The sequence below is a fragment of the Mercenaria mercenaria genome, chromosome 2 (genome assembly GCF_021730395.1).
Source record: "Mercenaria mercenaria strain notata chromosome 2, MADL_Memer_1, whole genome shotgun sequence".
Taxonomy (NCBI): Eukaryota; Metazoa; Mollusca; class Bivalvia; order Venerida; family Veneridae; genus Mercenaria; species Mercenaria mercenaria.
In genome coordinates this window covers 117431026-117448635 of record NC_069362.1, presented here as the reverse complement: position 1 = coordinate 117448635, position 17610 = coordinate 117431026, and the positions used below count along the sequence as shown (strand labels likewise).

Sequence of the window (17610 nt, the reverse complement as noted above, 5' to 3'; positions counted from 1 at the left end):
TCACCGCCATGCACACCAGTATAACACAATGTTAAGCTAAGATTTCGCTGCTACCCACAAGTGAAGATAATACTTGATAGTTACAAAAGAGGCAGATTAAATCTGATTGTTAGTGTTTACTTTTCATGAATGAACTGACACCAGGGCAGTACAATATTTCCAAGGACCGAGATCGATAGAATGAGCCTTGAGTATAGCTCGAAGATAAGTCTAGGTATAACTATTCCATTTAGAATAATGCTCTTAACTTATGATCACAAAACGTAGTCATATTTCTCAATACTAACCCAGCTGCACGAAACAATATTTAGCATTCATCTAATATGTTTGCTAATATTAACCGAACAATTAAAATATGTAAGCCCCGATATTTACCAGTACTAATTATCCTTTTTTTATAAAAGGGTAATTGGATCTAATTGTCCAGAATCTGGAAAATACAGAATCCAAAATGTTATGAAAAGATAACAAAAACGTAAACAAATTTCTCAGGAACATTTTTCAGATAGTTATTTAGTAATTATCAATGAAGAAGCTTTATTATTTTTTAATGAACTTATGCTTCGGTATTTGATAACAGTGAAGGTTGATCAAATTCAATAATTATTTATAATAATATTAGATATATCAATTTATCGGAAATATTTGCTCTAAATTTTATTTGTTTACTAAAATTGCTCAGCATTGTCAGCGGTTTGCATCCGCAAGGCGGTGCTCTTGTTCCATCGCTATACTTCTAATAGATTATCTCTATGTTGCTGAAGATATTTAAACTATTATTACACAGATATACATTTAGTATTCAATTGCCTTAGGTTTGTTTATGTTATATTTGTTCTGAAAAGGATCACAAACCTTTAAGTACAAAGCTAAATAGTTTTCCCTATATATTATATAAACTGAACTTTTTCAAGAGTAACAATAGTAGACATTTAAGAGAACAAATCTTACTCCTTTTAAAGAGTTATGATAAAACTGATATTAAAATGAAGAGGAACGTAGGGTTCATGTATTTTAGGACAGCTTTCTCTTGGTCCATTTACATACTGTAAATGGACATCAAAATAACTGCTGTTGACTGGAATTATAAAAACTACTATACTAAAATGGAGCTTGACTTCACAAATACAACATGCTCTCCCATTTTTCCTATCTAAATGTCACAATAATCCACATGAAATTTAAACAAAAACTACGTCAATTTTAGACTCTGTTGCCATGCCAAGTGCAAAATTAGTGTTCAAATACCTGGCGCATTACGCGATGACCAGATGGTCCACGCTGGTTCTTAGTTTATTTAGGCCTTTAGCTGCATCTGTTAAAACGCTTGAAACTTTTGAAACTTTTTGTGTTGTCATTTACAACTTCTTTATCAAAACGACGGTTTTCAAATACTTTGTTGAGTCAGCTAATTATCTATGTAACGAATCTTTGATAATTATTTATATAATCTGTACTCGAATTGAGTTCAGATGGCTTTTAATAGAATTTATTTTCTTTATAAACCATATATTCTCTTTATCTCTAACAATACTTCGATTACAACAAAATTCTAACACACAATGAACATCTGATAAGATCGGATCCTATTTCAAAACATCAAAATAGGTAATATTTTGAAATAACAATCCTGATAGAAGCAATTAGTAACAAGAATCTTTACCTAATACAAGTATTTTAACCAAAAATAACAAAAAAAAATGATAAGGTCATTTCATCTTCTGTTTCAAGAAGTTTATAAGTTTTATAAATGAATTCAATCTGTGACAAAATTGTTACATTTAGTATCAACAAAAAAAAACCGTTCCACTGGAAACCATAGATCACTTATATTGTTTAACACAAGCTCGTGCGCGGTCTCAGCATCAAAGTTGTCATTGATTACATATTTACCGAAGTCAATGAATATTCTTAATGATCCACCCCGTGCGTTGAAGTCTCCAAAAACATAAAATAAACAGTTAGTGAATTTTGTTTAAGTCATGGAAGTGGTTTTCAGCTTATATCACCAGCTCTATAGAACATATTCAGGAGGTAATACACGCATTAATGAAAACAGTTTCTGTGCTCTTGCATTTTAGGAATAAAAAATTTTCACAACTGATATCTAACAAAGAAAACTCTTTCGCCAGTGAACTTTCGATGAATACGCCAACTCCACCCGAACGATTGTAACATCGCTCTCTCGCCTTTTGCAAGAAAACATAATCTTGAAAATTGACAACATCATAAATTTCTAATTTAGTCTCGGCAATGAAAACCAAATATAATTACTAATGAATTCACAATCAGGATAAAAATTTTGTATGTTTTACAGGTCTTATACTATGCGCGGAATTGCCGATTAATTCCTAAATGTCGAAAAGATATTGAATATAAATGAAGTAGTCTAAGTTTACTTCCGGTATTTGACAGGTTCGGAAAGATGTAAGAAGTTAATTATTTTCTTCTAAATTGTTTGTTTTGATAACAAATATGTTATCTTTTTTTGCAAAGTAACAATTCTGTTATGTATGTAGAACTGAATTTGTCAGCCATGTATATGTCAGCTTATCCAAATATCTTACCAATGCACTTGATACATATACTGTGTTCTTACTTGGGACAGGCGTCTGAATTTATCAAAATTCTTAAGGACCCCCAAGATCAGCATTCATCTATTAAAAAAAAGAAACCCACTGAATATATAAAATAAAGATAGGGAATGAAATGTCAGACAGGGTCACACTGAAATATGAACGGCCATGGGGTGCTTTCAAAACTAGGAATAGTCCAAATAATTGTTACTGGAGAGTTGACTAGCGTTATTAGTATTTTGACCTTGTCGATATTCCGACTAGGAGTAAACAGAAAGTAAAGAATGTGGTAAAGCACTGTCCTCTTCTTGCGTAAGTAACACAATGGAAATCCGTTTGGGCGGGAATTATGTTATCATAATGCAACGGCTAACAAAAAGACAATGAATACACAGACAGCTGAATTTTCCTTTTCAATGATGTATATATACCGAGATTTCTTGAGAAAAATTCAAACTATGACAGTTAAAAATTGCCAGTTTAAAACGAGTATACTAATCTTGGAACATGGACGAGCACCGGTAAACAACTTTCATACATGAAGCGTTTTTTATTGGTTCACGCCTCGACCGCAATTACATGAAGACGATTGAAAGTTTAGAGGTTAAATTTTTTACAAGAATTCATGAGTAAATAGTCAGGTTTTCGTTTTTTATTTAGGCTATTTATGATTTTAAAACACAGTAAGCAGTTAGGGCTATAAGAAAATCGTTGACTACTGATAAAATCGTAATTTCAATAGACACTGTTTCACCACAGTTTGATTGTTTCTGGTTGAAGACCTCTCTAGGAGACAACGTTAAATATCAAAATGTAAAATCAGTCGCCGAGGTCTCATTATTTAGACTAATAGGGAACGTGCTCAAGAAAGAAAGCCAAAATAAACCCACCAAACTTGACGGTGTCAGAATTTGATATACTTAACAAGAGACATTTCAAGCAGTTTTTAGAGATTTTCATCCATTTTCAAAATGATTGCTGACATCACACAAATACAAATAATGTACAGCACAGAATAAATGTAAAAATTATTTTAAGGATTTCAAATTGTATATCTCGGGTTTGGGTTTTGGATCAAGGGCCATTGTTAATCACTCCGATTTATAAAATAAATTTCTATAATTATTGAGTTGTGCTTGTGATACATGTACTGATGATGTAGAAAATGAGAAATTTATTCTATGAAAACTTGCGTAAATACACGGATCCCACTTCAGAATATTTTAATCTATCTATCTGTTATCCATTGACGTCATACCCTTGCGGGGAATTAGAAGTTTTGCCCGTCAACCCACAAAGGAAAGGAATATGGATAAAAATTTAGATGGAAGAAATAAAAAATAAATTTGGTGATATAAAAAGTTAAAAACTTTAGTTTAGTTTGCGGATAACTAGGGCGAGGCAAGTTCAAGGCTTGAAATCTGCGGCACTGAACTGCTCTATGGTCGGGAGGTGGGCGGAACTGGGGGAGTGGTTCAATGGTACACGTTCTCGGAAAATAGGGAAAACTTGTAATAGTCAGTGGGTTGCATTAATTAACTATAACTTAGGGAATTGCATAGGGCACTCGGTCTTTGGGGTCAGGTAAATAAACGATTGGGATAGCGCCAGATCATGATGATTTTATAGAAGCGTGAAAACTTAGCGGTCTTACGCCTTAAAATCAGTCGACTAAGGTTAAGGGCGTGCTAGCAAACTGTTACACTGGAGTCCGGCCGTAGTCGTCTTGACAACGGGCGGCTTCCTTTGGAGCGCTTTCAGTTGGGCAATTTGGTTTGAGTTAGGAGGACCATACTCGGCGGCATATACGAGCTAGGGGTCGGACTAGAGTCTAGTAAGCAATGGTCTTTTAATGGGTTGGGAATTTGACTTAATGTTACTTCGTAAGAACCTAGGGTTTGGTTACTTTTTTGGTTGACCTGTTTAAGAGATTGTCCCATGATAGGTCATTTGAGATATCCCGTCGAGATATTAGCTGAGTTGGAGCCGATTCAAGTTGGACTCAATGTAGGTAATATGGGTAAGAGATAGGTTGTTTCCTTCTAGTGGGCATGGATCACTTGAATTGGTAGGGGTTGAACTCCACATCCCTCCAACTCCACTTTTTAGAAGTTTTAGGTCATTTTTGGAGGTGGACAGATTAGTCTGCATATAAGTTGATATAACAAGTTAGGATATATTGCCATGTCCATCTGCAAACAGACGGACTTTGGAAATGACGTTTTTGTGGGAGGGAGGTATTTATATAAGCTAGAAAGAGCAGGGGACTGTACAGTCCTGTGTGGACACATGGATGATACTGGGATGCATAGAGGTAGTGCCATTTAGGATACTGATTGGATCCTATTATTAAGAGCCTTTGACCATGCTTCGGTGTTTTACCTCTGCTCCATATTTGTGCATTTTTAGAGAACTTTTAATGGCTAACCTTGTCGACAAGCCTTACTAAATCAAGTAGTGTTAGTGTATATTGTTGCAGTGTTATTTCAGTATCATACTTCGTCTTTGTGAATATCTTACAGAAATAATCATGGGTGCCTATGTGTTATCTTTAAATATAAACTGATGATATACCTAACGCAAAAATATAGCAATGTATTGACAAATGTCCGTGTGGGTTAGGGTATGTAGCGATGCTGACTGTTGTATGTACGTTTGTATACATGTCCCAAATAGTTCAACTCCTCTGCACTATTAGCCTAGACTTGCTTAAACTTTAACAGATGAACAAGCTCACTGTGTAGATAACCATAAAGCAAGGAATTTTTTCTGTGAATAGTTTTACTGCAGTTATGGCCCTTCGATAATTTTTTTTTCTATATACATGTAGAGGATGGTGGGGGTATCTGTGTCCATTGGACACAATTTCTTTTTGAACCCCCACTCCCCGCTAAAAAAAAAAAACATCCTAAAACCTTTCAAGATGACTGGCTAGCTGATCCTGCATTTCATGAGTGGCTATTGTTGGATGGTCTGTCCAAGGAGTGTTCGGTTTGCGTTCATTTTAAATTAGGTAAATTCGGTTAATGTTTTCGTGACAGGGTGTTTCAAGATATACAGAAGTATTCTTTCACCAGGCGTTTAATCACTGATGGCCATAAAAGGCAGCAGAAGCTATAAATTGTTGAGAAATTCCATCTATAAAAGCATTTAGAAAGGCTGAACAGATTTCCGTGTAGGTTAAAGTTTGTACCCAAAATTTTTCACTGTAACCCATTTTTAGCTCACCTGTCACAAAGTGACAAGGTGAGCTTTTGTGATCGCGCGGTGTCCGTCGTCCGTGCGTGCGTGGCGTGGTGTCGTCAGTCCGTAAACTTTGCTGTGACCAATCTAGAGCGTCACATTTTTTCATGGGATCTTTATGAAAGTTGGTCAGATGTTCACTTGATGATATCTAGGTCAAGTTCAAAAAAAGGGGTCACATGCCGTCAAACAATATGGTCAGTAGGTCTGAAAAATTGAAAAACCTTGTGACCTCATAGAGGCATATATTTACAAGTCTTCATGAAAAAACTTTTGGGGTTCAGAACGTTCACTTTGATGATACTAGGGTCAGTTTGAAACTGGGTCACGTGCATCAAAACTAGGTCAGTAGGTCAAATAATAGACAACCCTTGTGACCTTCTAAAGGATTATTTTTATGGGATCTGTATGAAAGTTGTCTGAATGTTCATCTTGTTGATATCTAGGTCAAGTTCGAAACTGGGTCCACGTGAGGTAAAAACTAGGTCAGTAGGTTCTAATAAAAATGAAAACCTTGTGACCTCTTAGAGGCCATATATTTCATGGATTTCTGAAAATTGGTCAGAATGTTCACTTGATGATATCTAGGTCAAGTTCGAAAGTGGGTCACGAGCGTCAAAAACTAGGGTCAGTAGGTCAATAATAGAAAAACCTTGTGTCCTCTCTAGAGGCCATATTTTTCATGGGATCTGTATGAAAGTTGGTTGAATGTTCATCTTGTGATATCTAGGTCAAGTCGAAAGTGGGTCACGTGCCATCAAAAACTAGGTCGTAGGTCAATAATAACTACCTTGTACATCTCTAAAGGCCATATTTTTCATGGATTGTATGAATTATGGTTGAATGTTATCTTGATGTTATATAGGTCAGTTGAACTGGGTCACTGCGGTCAAAAAAAAAACTAGGTCAGTCGGTCTAAAAATAGAAAAACCTTGTGACTCTGAGAGGCCATATATATCATGAGATCTTCATGAATATTGGTCAGAATGTTCACCTTGATGATATCTAGGTCAAGTTTGAAAGTGGGTCACGTGCCATCAAAAACTAGGTCAGTAGGTCAAATAATAGAAAAACCTTGTGACCTCTCTAAAGGCCATATTTTTCATTGGATCTGTATGAAAGTTGGTCTGAATGTTCATCTTGATGATATCTAGGTCAAGTTCGAAACAGGGTCATGTGCGGTCAAAAACTAGGTCAGAAGGTCTAAAAATAGAAAAACCTTGTGACCTCTCTAGAGGCCATACTTGTGAATGGATCTCCATAAAAATTGGTCAGAATGTTCATCTTGATGATATCTAAGTCAAGTTCGAAAGTGGGTCACGTGCCATCAAAAAGTAGGTCAGTAGGTCAAATAATGAAAAAACGTTGTGACCTCTCTAGAGGCCATATTTTTCATGGGATCTGTATGAAAGTTGGTCTGAATGTTTATCTTGATGATATATAGGTCAAGTTTGAAACATGGTCAACTGCGATCAAAAACTAGGTCAGTAGGTCTTGAAATAGAAAAACCTTGTGACCTCTCTAGAGGCCATACCCTTGAATGGATCTTCATGAAAATTGGTCAGAATGTTCACCTTGATGATATCCAGGTCAAGTTTAAAACTGGGTCACGTGCCATAAAAAACTATGTCAGTAGGTCAAATAATAAAAAAACCTTGTGACCTCTCTAGAGGCCAAACCTTTCTTTGGATCTGTATGAAAGTTCCCCTGTTTTTCCCATCTAAAAGATAAAAAGGCGGGTTTTGAAACTGGGTAAACCCCTGCATCAAAAGTAGGTCAGAAAGGGCCCAAAAAATTTAGAAAAATCTTTTGCCTCCAAAGGGGCCAAATTTTTCAATGGTTTCTTCATGAAAATTGACCCTGAATGTTCCCCTTTGGTGATAACGGGGTCAGTTTTCGAAACTGGGTTTAAACTTTGCGGTAAAAAACAGGCCAAAAGGTTTATAAAAATAAAAAAACCTTTAACCTCTCAAGGGGCCAAAATTTTTCATGAATTTTTCATGAAAATTTAGTGAAAAATGTCCCCTTTATATTTTGGAAAATTTTAAAAACGGGGCCACCCCTTTTAAAAAAACTGGGTCAATGCCCAAAAATAAAAAACCTTGTGACCCCCTCTAGAGACCAAATTTTTCAATGGATCTTCATAAAATTTGGGTCAGAATTTTTATTTTTGATAATATCTAGGCCCCGGTTAAAAAACGGGCCCCAAAATGGGGTTTCAAAAACTAGGTCACTTGTCAAATAATAAAAAACGACGTCAAAACCAAAACTGGGTCATGTGGGAAAGGTGGGGGATTCAGGCCCACCCGGTCCCTTTTTTTGGCTGATGGGGTCCCACTTTTCCCCCAAATTTTTTTCCCCAAAAGAAATTGCGATCACGAAAAAAAAATCAAAAAACATGAAATTATTGCTATCCCTATCTTTAAAGAATTTTCTTAAAAAGGGCCCTTTGAAACTTATTTAAACTGAAAAATTAAAGGGGAAAATTGGGGAAACACGGGAGAGTTGTTTTAGAAAAATTTCCTTTCAAAATTGAAAAGCGGGGGGGTAAAGGGGTACTGGAGAAAACTCCCAAAAATTATGAAACAAATTTTTAAAGGGCCCCAAAAATACGAATATCTCCAAAGGGGAATCAAAAAAGAAAAAAAAGTTTTTATTTGCTGAAAGGTATGGCTTTCCCAATCTTTTGTTTTTGATTTCCCCTTTTTTCAGGATATTTTCAAAAAAAAAACCATGTTCAAATTTTTCATAATAGCCCCAAATTTTCAAATTTTTTTTCCCCCAAAAATCTGGACCCCCATTTTCCAAAAAATGTGTAAGTCAAACTTAGAAAAAAATTTAAGGTCATTGTTGAAATACAAAACTTTTTAGCTAAACCTGACCCCAAAGGCTCGGGAAAGCTTTCAAATTGCTCACCGCCCCGGGCGCCCGCCTGCCTTTCCCCCTTTTTCCCTTTTAAACCCCATCTCCCCAAAACCCAAACCAGGCCAATTTTGAGGGAAATTTAAACGGGGAATTTCCCCAAACCCCTTTGGATGGCCTTTTTAAAAAAAATTGTTAAAAGAATTGAATTCCATACTGAACTCTGGTTCCCATGGAAACCAAAAGGGAAAAAATTTTAAAAAATCTTCTTTTTCCAAAAAACCACAGGGTCATAGGGCTTTTTTTTTTTAATATTTTAGCAAAAATTTATGTTCCTCTACCGGGGTTTTTTAAAATTTAAAATTCCCCAGGGTAAAATTTATGGCCCCGCCCTGGGGTTTTTACATGGTTTACGTAGTTTTTAATAAAAAACTATGAAAACCCTTTTTGTCCAAAACCAAAAAGGCACAGATCCCAAAAATTTTTGGAAAGTGCCTAAACAAATATCCCCTACAAAGATTTTTAAAAATTTATGCCCCGGGGGTGAAAAGAGGCCCGCCCTTTGGGGCCCAAGTTTTCCCTAGAATAAAAAGATATAAGGGAAAAAACTTAAAAAAACCTTTTTGTGTGAAGCCAAAAAAATTTGGGCCCTTTGAAATTGGTACATGTTGTAGCATTCCCTTTTTGGGTTCCCTACCAAAATTTTTCAAATTAGCCCCTTGGGTGAAAAAAAGGCCCACCCCGGGGGCCCCTAAATTTTTTCCCAAAACCCTTAAATAGGATTTTTTTTTTAAAAAATCTTCTTGCGGGAAACCAAAAAAGACCTGGGCCTTTATGTTTTGGGTAGGGTGGGAAAATTGCCCTTTTTTTCCCCCTCTAACCAAGATTTTTCAATTTATGCCCCTGGGGTAAAAAGGGGCCCAGGGGACTTAATAAAAAAAAAAATCATTTTCTTGTATAAAACCTGAAAAAAGGCCTGGGTTTTTTTGTTTTTTTGGGAAATTTTTCCATTTTTTTGGGGACTTTACCAAGAATTTTTTAAAATTTATGCCCCTGGATAAAAAAAGAGGCCCTGCCGGGGGGCCCCCAATTTTTAAACATAGACTTACATAGAAAAAATTTTAAAAAAAATCTTCTTGCCTAAAATTTTAAAACCCAAGGCTTTTGATATTCATCTGTAGCATTGCAAGTGGCTCCCAAACAAATTGGCAAATTAACCCCCTTTGGGGGGAAAAGAGGCCCCTGCCCTAAAGGCCCCACATAGTTTTTATATAAAGTTATAAAAAAAAATACTTAAAAAAAAAAACTGATAAAATTTCCTAAAACCGTTTAAAAATAATTACCTTATGACCCCAAATAATTAGGGTTCATTGACTGAAACCCTTTTAAACCCTGACCACTTTCTTTTTTTAAATGCCCCGGGCCCTTACTGATGGGGGAGCATATATGATTGCCCCTGCCCCATCCTTCGTTCGCCCGGGGGCCCCCAGCATCACTGTTTGGGGGAGGCATACATGATTGTCCTGTCCGTCCTTCCCCATTCCTGACCTACGGGAAAAACCCAAATGGGACTTTTTTCGTCTAGAAACAATCCCCCTTACTAAAAATGACTTGAAACAATGCAGAGTAACCTGTGACCATTCCTAAACTTCAAACTTTCACCTGACCCATTTTTGCCCTTTTGACCTCTTTGGGGGGGACTTGGGGGGGGGGGGTTTTGGGAAGGGGCCAACCTCTTTTTAAACCCAAATGGGAGGGTTTCGTTAGCATCAATACCCCTTACTAGAATAAATTGATACTAATGCAGATTAAACCGGACCATTCCTCATCTTCAAACATCACCTGACCTCATTTGACCTTGACCTTTTTTTGGGGGGGACGGGGGGTTGCTTTGAATCGAAAAGGGAAATGCCCCGGGGTGCCCAAGTGTTTATTAACCCCGTTTCCCTTTTTTAAGATACACCCTTGAAATTTGGGTGCCATGTACATTTTTTGCACAGCGATCTTAAACAAAAATTTTTCAGTGACCATGAATGTGCCCCATTTGACCTATTTTAAATGTTTTTTGCTGTTCCTTTTCGTCGGTCCCCCGGGCGTCAAAAAATTTAAACTTTTAACCCACTCTAGAGGCACAATTTTGACCCAATCTTAATGAAACTTGGTCAGAATGTTACCCTCAAAAAAACCCTTGGACAAGTTCGATTTTGGGGAAAATTTTGGGGTTAAAACTAGTAAACCAGGTCAAATAAAAGGGAAACTTTTTTAAACCACCAAAGGGTCCAATTTTGGGCCCCAAAATTTTAAAGAAACTGTCAAAAATTTTACCCTAATAAAATTTTGGGAATAAATTTTAAAAATTTTGGGGTTTTTCCCAAAGGGGGAAAAAACCCTGGTCACCAGGGGAAAAATAAAAGGAAAAGCTTGTTAACCTGTAGGGGCCCATTTTTAATGACTATATCTTCATGAAACTTTGTCAGAAGTTAATCATGATGCCCTAAAAAGCCCGGGTTTGAATCTGGGGTCATGTGGGTCAAAAACTAGGTCACCCTTTCAAATAAAAGGAAAAGAACTTTTCCCTCAAGGGGCCCAACATTTATGCCCTTTAAATTTTAAAAGAAATTTTTTCAGAATGTTAAACTTGATGATTTTGGGGTTTAAGTAAAAATTTTGGTTGGGGGGAGTCAAAACTGGGCCCCCCAGGTCAAATCAAAAGGAAAGCTTTTTAACCCACTCAGGGGCCAAATTTTAATGACTGTATTCATGAAACAAATTCAAAAATGAAATCTTAATCGGGGCCCATGGGGGGTTCAAAAAACTGGGAATCCCCGGGGTCAGATAAAAGAAAAATTTTATTTAAACCCATTTTGGAGCCCCCTTTTTAAGACCATATTTTTAATGAAACTATCTTAGATTTTTAGATCAAAAGGCCGGTGGGGCAATAAAAGGGCCTTCAGGCCCTCTTGTTTTGAAAAACCCTTAAAATTTTGGACGACGGTCCAGTTTTGCCCCACCGAACTTAAAACTGTTTTTCCCAGTGACCTTGAAAAAAGACCTCCTTTTCCAAATTTTTTTTTTTTTTAAGGGATACGCTTTAAAAATTTGGATGACATAAAAATAGTTTTGAAATCCCGATCTTTAAACAAAATTTCCCGTGCCCATAAAGGGTGACCTTTACCAACTTCCTTTTTTTCAAAAGCTCCCGGAAACTCCCCTCAAAATGGGGCGTTTTAAAAGGGCCATCATGGCCCTCTTTTTTTATGAAATTTTTAATAACAGTTAAAAATTTTGGCACAAATATTAAAACAAAAACAAAACAACTGTCATTTTTTAAGTTTTAGCCTGCTGCAGCAAGGGGATTAACCCTTTTGCGCCCAAAGTGCAGACCAAGATCAGCCCGGGCAAAACCGGCATGCTGATCAAGGTCTGAAAGGTTCCCCTTTTCGCCCCAAAAAATTGATAATTTTTCATAAACCACACCTTCCAAGAAAAAAAAGAATTTGGCCCCAAAAATTGAAATGAGGGGACCCAGCCCCTTTTAAAAATTTTTAGCAGGGAAAAGTTTTAAACCATACCTCTGTCTTTAAAAAATCAAGGGTCCATTTTAGGGTTTTAAAAATTTAAAGGTCATTTTTCTGCCCCGCTCATTTCTTTTCCCAAAAAAAACCAAACATACAAATTTTTTCGGGCCCAAAATTCTGACAAAATGAAAAAGGGAGGGGTTAATGGTTTTGATCTACTTACAATAAAGTGATGATAAAAAGTTCCCAAATTTTTCAGGGACCCTGCAAAAAAATTTGGGGCAAAAAATTTGGGCAAAAACCAAGAGAAAAAGTCATGCCCGGACCCATAACCAAAACTAATGCCCCAAGGGACCCCCAGTCAGCACACTTTGAAGTGAAAGGATTTTTTACCTAAATTTTTTTTTGCCCAAAATCTAAAGGGTTTTGTAGGAATGGATGGATATGAAGAACCGGAAAAAACCCTTTTTTCATACCATAACAAGATGCCTTTCCCTTGGGCGGGCAAAACCCGTCCCCTTTCCCCTTAATATCTTTAAACTTTGTTAAAAAAATTAACTTTTTTCCCTTTTAAGTTCAAACCCGTTTTTTCTTTTAAGTTTTTTTTTTTTTTTTTTATTTTTTTTTTTTTTTTTGAAAATTTTTTAAATTTTAGCATTTAAACCCTAAATTGCAAGTTTGGGGCATTGTAAAAAAGGAGTAATTTGGGCCCTTTAGATCATAAAAAAAAAATTTCAAAAAGAAAGCCCGGCCCGGATCCCCCCCCCCCCCCCTCCCACTCCCACACACAACGCACCAACTTTTGGGCCTTGAGAAGTGCCCTAAACTTATAAAAGGTCCCCCCCAAACTATTTCAGCAAAGGAATTTTTATTTTTCCCCCCAAAATTTTAAGCCCCCAAAAACCCCACAAAGGGCCACCATTCATCCCTTTTTTTCCAACATTTTCCCCCGACCCCCCTCCCTAAAAGCAGGGGAAACCCCTCCATTCCCTAAAAAATTTAAAACTTTAAAATGCACCAGAGGCCCCCAAATTTCCCTCCCTAAAAATTAAAAAGGGGGGGTTACGGGGGGAGAGCCCCCGGGCCCCCCAAAAAATGGGAAAGTACGGAAATGGACACCCCTGAACCCCCTTTAACAGGGCAGAAGTCCTCCCCCCACTCCCGTACCAGAACCCCCGCTCTCGGGGGCCCAACGTCTTCGTTCTAGACTGGTGCAACCCCAGTCAAATATTTCTGGATCTGGTCCTGAAAACTTTTACAATGTTTTTATTTTAGCAGAGGGATCATCAACAAAATCTTGTACATTTAAAACACAAAGTTTCCTCTCCCGAAAAATTTTACATTGTTTACTTTTGTTTTGTCGTTTTTTTATTTACAACGGCAAAACATTCAAACCTGACCAGGTTTCCAATTATTGAAAAAGCGCTGTAACTTAGCTGCAATTATTTTGGTTTTTTTCTGACAGTTTCCCCTTTTTTAAACTGACAGTTCACAGTTTAACCCTCAATTTTAAACATCTTGGGTTTTATCTCCCCAAAAACCAGAAATGGGAAAAAGTTCTGTCTGTAAATTTTAAAAAGAATCCCCTAGGGTAGCAGAAATCCGGAAACCCACAAAGAAGTATAATGTTTTTTTAGTTTTATTCTGGGGTTTTTTTGATAGTTCTAAAAAAGGGAAAATTTTTTTTAGTGTTTTTAAAAGAGACATTTATTATATCAATTATAACCTTTGGGGGGGGGGGGGGTTGGGGGGATAATAAATTGGGGGGCTTCAAAAAATTTTCCCCAAACTTGCCAATTTTAATAATGCTTTTGTTAATTTGGTGGGCCCTTTTTAGCTCGACTGTTTCGAAAAAATTTTTAAAATGGAAGGGCTATCCTACTCACGTTTGGGTCCTTCCCGCGCCAAAACCTTGTTTTAAAATTTGGGGGGGGGCCCTTTCCCTTTTTTTTTTCTTTTCTCTGTTAAATTTCCAAAATGGGTTACTTCAAACTTAAAGTAGTTTTTTCCTCATCATCACCCACCCTCATTTGCCTAAGGGCCATAAACCACACCAAAATTTATGAAATTTTCCCCCATTTTTACTTTTGAATTTAGTTAAAATTTTTTGGGGCACTTTCAACTCTATCTCAGTTCTAAAAAGGATTTATTCCCCAAAATTAAAAAAAAATTGTTCCCCCCATCATCAAACCCACATCAAATGAAACAAGGTCCAAACTCTTGACACCCGTTTTTTTTAATAAAGCCCCCCTTTTTTCTTAAAATTTTTGGTTAATTTTTATGCAAATTTCACTCTATCTCTGTTAAATTTCAGAAGGGAAATTTAAAATTTAAAAATAAAACATTTTTTCCCATCAAACCCACAAACATAGGAAAACAAGGGAAAAACTCTGGCAACCCAAAATTTTCATGAATAATTTCCCCCCGTTTTGCAAAAATTGGGCACTTTCCACTTAATGGGGTTTTTAACAAAACAGATTTTATTCCAAAATTTAAAAATTTAAATTTTACTTAAATCACCCAAAACATTGACACAAGAGCCATAAATCTGGCAAACCCAAAATTTCATAATTATGCCCCCTTTCTAAATTAAAAGTTTTTAGAAAAAAGTTTTTGCACTTTCACTTTTTTTGTTTTTATTTCTTAATGAATTTTGATTCAAACTTAAAAAAAAGTCTTCCAAAATCGCCGTCCTGATCATATGACACCCGGGCCATAAAACTGCCACCCCCTAATTGTGACTTAAAGTCCCTTTTTATGCCCCCCTTTTTAAAAAAAAGGGGTAAAAATTTTTTTGCGGAAGTCCGGGGTCGGTTCCCGGGTGGGGTTTTTGGAATGTAACCAATCATTTTTCCGGAATTTATAACTCAAAAACGCTTTTGGGGCCCAGGTCAAGAAAGTTGATATGGAGGTTGGGGCCCTCACCAGAAGATGCCCCCTATTGTTTTGGGGCGGGATGGTCCCAAAATTTAAGGCAAAGTGAAAACCCCGAATAGGAAAACGGGTTTTCCCATGATAACCCCAAAAACACTTGGGCCTAGGGTCATGAAAGTTGGGTAAGGGGGGTTTGGGAATGGGCCCGCAGAAGACCTCTATTGAAAATTTTAGGGGCAGTAAGTTAAAAGGGCAAGGGGCACAGTGACCCTGAACAAATAAAATGGGTTTTGGGTGATAACTCAAGAAAACTTGGGGCCAAAGGAAACCTGAAAGTTGGTAGGGAGGTTGGGGAATGACCAGCAATAACCCCAATGATGTTTTTAGGGGCCAAATATGTTAAAAAATCAAGGGCACAGTTACCCTAACAGTAAAACCCCGGGTTTCCCCGGGTGAAATCCAGAACACTTGGGCCTAGAAACAAAAGTTTTATAGGGAGGAAAGGAAATGGAAACCCGATGACCCCCAAATTTTTTTTAAGGCAGTATGTTAAAAAGGGCAAGGTCACAGTGACCTGAACAGAAAAAAGGTTTTCCGGATGATAACTCAAGAACGCTTTTGGCCCCAGGGTCACGAAAATTACGGGCCCGGGAAAACTGAAGAACCCCTTGGGCCTAAATTTCCGGAAAAATTTTAAAGTTAGGTTCCATGACCACGATGACCCCATTGGGGTTTGAGGGCCCTAGGGTCCCAAAGGGCAAGTACAAATTTGGGCCCGGGAAAAGTTAAAAAGGTTTCTGATCTCCTTGTCCCAAAAACCCAAAAGGTTAGGGCTTTGGATATTTGGAAATTTGCAAAAATTAGTGGTCCCCAACCAAAAAGTTCAATTATTTCCCTAGGGTCAAATAAGGGCCCCACCCCAAGGGGCACATTTGGGTTTTTAAAGAAATTATAAAGGAAAAAAACCTTGAAAAACCCTTGCCCAAAAAAACCCCGGCCTAGGCTTTGGAAAATTTTGTATATACAACATCTAGGGTTTCCCCAAATAATAATTCAAATTAAATTCCCCCAGGGGCAAATATGGCTCTGCCCTGGGGGCCCATGTTTAATATAATTAAAAAAGGGGAAAAACCCTTTTTGTCCAAACCCCAAAGGCTATGGCTTTGGGAAAATTTTAAGTTCAACATTTAGTGGGCTCTACCAAGTTTTTTTCAAGTTATCCCTCTCGGGCAAATAAGGCCCCGGGGCCCCAGAGGTCATAGGTTTTATATAGACTTATACAGGGAAAAACTTAGAATCTTCATGTCCATAACTTACATCATTCAAATTTGGACCACATGTATAGTTTTGAGTGGCAAGATGAACCTTGACATGAATTGACTTTGATCTTGACCTAGTGACCTACTTTCACATTTCTGTACCTACAGCCTTCAAATTTGGATCACATGCATAGGTTTGTGTACTGAAAAAAAACTTTGACCTTGTTATTGACCTAGTGACCTACTTTCACATTTTTGAAGGTACAGGCTTCAAATTTGGACCACATGCATAGTTTTTTGCTCCAAAATAAAATTTGACCTTGATTTTGACCTAGTGACCTACTTTCACATTTCTCAAGCTACAGCCTTCAAATTTGAACCACAAGCATAGTTTTGTGTACTGAAATGAACTTTGATCTTGAGATTGACCTAGTGACCTACTTTCACAGTTCTGAAGGTACAGGCTTCAAATTTGGACCACTTGCATAGTTTTGCATTCCAAAATGGAATTTGTGTTTACAGTGAGCAGATAATTTCTGTTCCTTGTGCAATTACTGAATGCATCAAGGGGGGCATTTCGTGTTCGACGAGATTACTTAGAATTTCAGTTTAATTTGATGCTTTTTCACTATATCTCTATTGTTACTACATAGAGACTTAAAGAAGTGGCTCCACATTGTCACCCACATCATATGAGACAATGTTCATGATGCTGGCACCAAACATGCTATGAGTTATGCCCACTTTTACTAGAATTTTATGTTCAGTTACAGACTTTAGCTATTGTCCAATATCTTCATATTTGAGTAAGTTAACACTCCAGTGACAGCTCCAGCTTCCTCTCAATTTCATGTGCCCAGTTTCACTATCCAGCATAGAAATAGTCGAGCTTGCTGTCTCCTGTGACAGCTCTTGGTATTATTAAAAGAAACAGCTAAATTAATGTTATAAAATGGCAAAGAATTTTGAAATTGGTGCAAAAACTTTGTAAGTAGGCATCTTGCTTATTGTCTTTGATGTGTACTACAATGTATTGTCATGTCATCCATCAAACATACATCTTCACTCATTGAAGTTACAGGTGTTCAGCAGCATTTTTTAAATGTTAAGTAAAAAGGATATGTTTTATTTATTGATAGTATTATGTATATAGGTAAAATATTACAGGTGTAACCAGTAACCTGTTTCGGTAGTTCACTGCAGCTTAGTTAGACAGGCATGCTGCAGACCTTTCAACTGTGCAATCATAAAAAAAATTTATTTCTATTCTTACGGGGA

General features: G+C 37.0%; 1 protein-coding gene across 2 annotated transcripts in view; it reads left to right on the top strand.

Annotated features, from left to right (window-relative positions):
• Window positions 1-2387: 2387 nt before the first annotated feature.
• The window catches only part of LOC123565055 (uncharacterized), a 60216-nt gene continuing 44993 nt past the window's right edge, over window positions 2388-17610 (top strand). Inside the window, exon 1 of one of the 2 annotated variants that reach the window (XM_045359057.2) lies at window positions 2388-2427. The gene's annotated coding sequence lies outside the window, so the exon portion shown is untranslated. The remainder of the gene's footprint in view (window positions 2428-17610) is intronic. The other variant, XM_053537637.1, reaches the window with a different exon arrangement.